This window comes from Haliotis rubra, unplaced genomic scaffold, assembly GCF_003918875.1.
Source record: "Haliotis rubra isolate DU_JTF1 unplaced genomic scaffold, ASM391887v1 Scf2250, whole genome shotgun sequence".
Classification (NCBI taxonomy): domain Eukaryota; kingdom Metazoa; phylum Mollusca; class Gastropoda; order Lepetellida; family Haliotidae; genus Haliotis; species Haliotis rubra.
In genome coordinates, this window is record NW_025766282.1 from 1 (window position 1) to 5,635 (window position 5,635).

At 39.8% G+C, this 5,635-nt stretch overlaps 1 non-coding gene across 1 annotated transcript; it reads left to right on the forward strand.

Moving 5' to 3' along the window:
• Nucleotides 1-4,644: 4,644 nt before the first annotated feature.
• LOC124277676 lies at nt 4,645-4,838 on the forward strand. Its single transcript, XR_006898888.1, has one exon. It is a non-coding gene; the product is annotated as a U2 spliceosomal RNA (small nuclear RNA).
• The last annotated feature ends 797 nt before the right edge of the window (nt 4,839-5,635 follow it).

Here is a 5,635-nt window from a genome sequence, read left to right on the forward strand (position 1 = left end):
CATTGGCGTGCGTGAATTAATTTTTGAGACATAATTTCTCCAAGATTGTCGCGTTTGTTTTGTTTAAACGTACGACGCGCCCCTTGCATTAAGTATTCTAAATTTATTTAAGTTGTGGACATTTGGGTGATGGCGGAAATAACGCTCAGCCTTTTCGCTTTTCTGGCTTTGTCTACAATCAGTATTAAACCATGGTTTTCGTACATGTGGAGTCGTAGAGGACTTGGGTATACACTCATCAGCTATTTCATTTAAAACATCAGAAAAGGTTTGAATGGGATCAGTTATATCACTGAAACATTCAGGTCGTAATTTAGATTGACATAAAGTTTGATATAAAGACCAGTTAGCTTCGAAAAGTTCCATCTTGTATACGATGGAGAATCAGATGGAGTTATTTCTGAAAGTATAGTTGGGAAGTGGTCACTTCCACAAAGGTCATTATGAACAGACCAATCAAATTCATTCAGGAGGTGTGAATCTGCAGAGATAAATCAAAGAAGAATAAGTGCCAGTTGCAGGATGAAGATAGGTGCTTGAATCATCATTAAATATGCACAGGTCATTATTGGAAATGAAGTCTTCAATTATTTTACCTTTAGTATTAGTGGTAGTACTGCCTCAGAGTGGGTTGTGATCGTTTAGGTCACCCATGATAATTACATGGCTTTGGGAGTTGATCATACAGTGATTGAAGATCCAGTCAACTGAAGTGTCGATGAAAGTGGGATATACAGAGAGCACAATGTAAATGCTACACGCAGGTAAGTCGCACTGCAACAGCTTGGAGATTAGTGTTAAGAGTAACAGGGCTGTGAATTACATGCTGTCGTATAAGGATAGTAGAACCTCCAGTGTCTCTATCACCTGGAGAGGGAAAAAATTATAGGCTTCAAACTGACGTAAGTTAAAATTATCTGTCTGTTTCAGATACGTCTCTTGCAGACAGAACGCTGATGGTGTTAAATCCTGGATTAATAGATGTATTTCATTAAAATTTGTCCGGAGTCCTCTACAGTTCCACTGCACGATATTGGTAGATAGACCTATTTTTTAGGCGGATTAATTGGGGATCTACCCCGCACCGTTTTCGAGGGCGACAAGCTATGTGCCCTAGAATGGACGTTTTCGGACACGTCCATGTCCTCAAGTGATCCGTATTTGTTAAATAACTTGATTTTATCATCTGACCCCTTGGGGCTCTGCCACTTTGTTTCTTTGAATCTGGCTTCAGTTTGCCTTTGTTTTTAACGATTGGTTGAACGTTTGGCGTTGATTGAGATCTTTGAGTTGACTGAGAAGTGTCACGGTCATAAGATGGTTCTGATTGGATTTGGGGCGTACCAGGAAGTAGTTCTGCAGTTTGGGTAGATATTGCAGGTGAGAATATCAGAGGAGAATCAGATTTGAACTCCAGGTCAAGTTTGTCTGACAGCATGCAGATGATTTTGTTATTCTAGTTGTCGCTTCTGACGGTGTTCTGGTGATAGAAGCATAGCTTTCTTTATGCTCGGAGCTTTGAACTAGTTTTTGGCATCTGCAAAACTAATGTTTTGGGTGAATTTGATTTGATTTATCTCCATTTGACGTTTCCAAACAGGACAGCTTTTAGAGAAAGAGGAATGATCCCTGCACAGTTTATACATTTTTGACAGTACTGTCACAATCTTCTGTTGTATGTGTCTTCTCACCACAGTGAGCGCATACAACAGACAATGTGCAAGTATTTACGCCATGACTGAACTTTTGACATTTGAAACACCTAAGAGGGTTCGGAATGTACGTGTCAACATTGATGTTACAATATCCTGCCTTTAGAGATTTTTGGAGCATTTGGTGTAGAAAATGAAAACAGGTAGGTATTTGTGTTGATAACAGTATCGTTTTCCTGGTCGTGAAACGTTTAACATAGAGTACGCCTTGATCTTTCATCTCAGAGACGATGTCAAGTTCTGACATGTCAGCAAACAATCGATCCCGATCTCTGATAATTCCTTTGCTCGTATTGAGTGTTTTGTGAGCTGATACCGTGACTGGAATACCGACAAAGAATCAATACTACATAAGGTTGGTGGCTTGGTGCCTCTTTGCACACTCAACCAGCAGAGCACCCGGAACGTAATCGTTTCATGTTCTTAACGTCACCAGCTATGCCTTGTATACCTTTAGCTACGGCAAAGGATTCAATTTCAAAGGTGTCTTGTCAATAGTTTCAAGCACAAGAAAACGTGGCCAGTAATCAATTGAGTTGGGCAGTCTGAGGTCAGTTTCAACAGGATCAGTGTCAAGTTGACGCTTGGTCTTTTTTGGGGGTTTAGGTAAGCCGCCATGGTTAGTTAGTAAGATTTCATCATCCGAGGCTCCCCACCCACCATGGAGTATCACAAGGACAATGCTAAAAACAAGTGGATTTCCAACTTGAAGCACCAAGGATACCCGGATGATATACTCCAGCAGAAGAATTAAAAGATTAATAATTCCACCAGATTGGCCCATGAGCCACCGCCTTCTGGGCATAAGACTCTAGGCAAAGTTCATAACAGTATATTTCAAAATTACAAACGTTTTAGATAAACAAGTAGGCCAAGACCGAAATTAAAACAATTCCAAATCAAATTGGTGCAATGACATATATATATATATAGTCTATACACAGGGCTTGGCGTGACCAGCCGATTGATTGAACCGGGCCAGTTCAACCACCCGTCTAGGTGAAGTAAGGGGCGAAGTGGTGTGTTGGGCAAAGGAACACTGTTCCTGGAACCAGTGCCCTCAACCACCAGCCTCCCGTCCTCCACCGACACAGGGGCGCAACCCACGGCAAACGGGTTGGTGGACCAAAATATTCCCCCCGGGTCCACAACGGGGGGTTGAAAGGCGCTTAGCGTAACCCAGCACCCACCACGAGGAGGTGGCCTTTCATGGGTGCCATCTCAGCTGTGGTATCGTGGAGCAGTTACCTAAGTTTCTAATCATTATGTTGATCTCTTTCAGAGAGAGACTTTTCGGTTTATTTGGCAACCTACTGCTGAACCTATTAGGCGCTCTATTTTGTATAAATCCATATTTGAAGGTGGGCTTGGGGTTTGTCATATTAAATCAAAATTACAATCATTTCATCTGAAACATATTCAAAACCTTGTAAAAGGATGTTCAGCAAAGTGGACCTATTTTGCTATTTATTGGTTGGGAATGTCCTTCCGTCTCTATCGTCCTGACTTTCTGTCACTGTCTATCCCTCATTCTGAGACAGTTCCATTATTCTATCAGCAATGTTTTCAAAGTCTGAAATTATTTGAATCTACGGTTTCGGCGCCGCTGGTAGATGTGGTTAATTTCACTTCTAAAAGTTTTACTTGACTCTGCTTACAAAGGTCACTGAAATAAAATTGAAAGGTTGTATCCACAAATTAACTTTCGACAAGTTTGGGCTAATCTGCATCATCCGTTTGTGGATCCTCTTCCAAAGTCAATGAACTTTCGTCTCATCTATAATGCTCTTCCTCTTGGGTATATCTTACATACCCGTGGTATGTCTGTCTCTCCTAACTGTGTCTTATGTCGGTCTGGCATTGAAACGTCAGATCATCTTTTTATTTCCTGTCCATGTGTTGTTGTCCTGTGGGATATCGTTTTCAACTGGTTACAGTATTTATCTAATGGTCTGGTTAAGAAATGTCACGAAATTATTCAGTTTGGACTTGTTCCTAAACTACCAAATTCTCAAAAATATGCTGTTTGTGTCTATTTACTTTCACTGGCAAAATACTCAATTTGGCTTATTCGGAATTGCAATCAATTCGAACACAAACGGCTTCAAGGAAACGATATTGTGTTACGTTTTCTTTCACTCCTGAAAACACGTATTCGTATTGATTACTTTCGTCTCTCTAGTTCTGATTTCCAGGCATTTTGGCTTTCTTCCCCTTTCTTCTGTACTGTTGATACAAGTAATTCCCTAAAACTGTTATTATAACCATTTCAATTACAGCAATGTTTTGTCAATAGTAATGATTGATGATTTCAGTTTCTTCATTACAACTTCCTGTGTGTAAATGTTCATCGTATGTACATTATAGTGATAGCGTCCCATTATTGTTCCCTTTTATCCCCGTTTGCATTTGGTGTTATGTATAACTAATTGCTACAATTTATGGCGTTTTGTTTTTTTGCGTTATGTTCATGTTAGTATTGCATGTATATGTGATTTTATGAATGCTTATTTCGTATTATTATACTTTCATGTTTAAATTTCTGTTCAAGCATGTATAAATGTGTTCCCTGCTTTAAATGATTTATTTGCTTTTTTTATCTCGCTTTATTATTAAGTACATACCAAATTGTCCATTACAGCTTTATGTCCCCTGAATATGTCCCCATGTTGGCCTATTACAATAATGTTATCTCCTTATTTACTCGTTTTCTTACTTAATTAATGTACAATATTGTTCATGCTTTTACTATGTTCAATGGATGTTCTTTATTTCTGTTCATTGTATTTAGTTGTTGCCTTATTTTTTGCTCAATGATGTTTTTTCTTCTACATGCTTCTACTAGTATTTCTCCTGTTACGACCACTACCTCACCACTGTGATAGCATTTTGAAGTTGTAGGTGGTGGTCTTGCTGTCTTTAATTGTTATTTTCAGTTGTTAATAAATATTTTATAAAAAAGTAAAAACGTATCTGTTCTTATCAGCTTAATAGCTGATACGTCTCCTAATGGAGACATCGATATTAAACTGATTTTTAGAATGGGATGAGGTGCCACGGAGCTTGCTCTCCCCTCATCACGGGTTGACCCGGTACTGCAGTACCTCCGGGAATGGCCCACCACTCATATTTCAAATAGAAAAAATAGAACCCTCAACTTGGCCCTCTTTTTCACAGTTTGTCCCCTTTTATTTAATTTCATTTTGCGCCATTGCCTCCTGTTTCGCGCTTCTTTTTCACTGGATGGAGCATTTAATCACTTCCAAACTCTAGAAATGCACACACGTCCACTCCATCCACATTGTACTCCGTCCATACCCACCTCCGGGATGTTCGTCAAAGTCATTCTTTTCCACTTTCAGCTATTTTCTGTCCCCGTATCCAAGAACGTCGGCCATGATGCCGCACGCTGGATATTACGTTGTAGACAATCCCATCGACACAACAACATTCTGCCCTGTCAAAACCGCACGTCTTAAACGCCTGCTAACCCTTCAAAAGTGTGTTCAAGCTGTAAACAAGTATGGCCCGGGTGTGAGTTTACATTCAAAGTTTTCTTACATTTCGTCCTATGTCTTATTTAAAACAATATTTTACATGAAATTCACCTATGTTAACTTTCGTCTTATACTTGAACTGTATTTAAGTTTAGTTTATTTAGTACACGTGGTCAATTGGAGTGTTTTTTCACGCTTGCTTGAGCGCGACTTTGTCAAAGTCGGGGGTGCGCAAACTGCTGTGTGCCCGCATCTCCTCCATTAAGCCCCAACCACCGGCTCAGGGTGGTAGCTACAGGAAGTTTACCCCACGTCTGCCTGACTTTTTTATCGCCTGCGCTCTAAATACTTACAGAAATGGGGGGATATTTACACATTTGTCTACTTTACACAAATGGTGAAATTTCTCCACAAATCTCTACAATT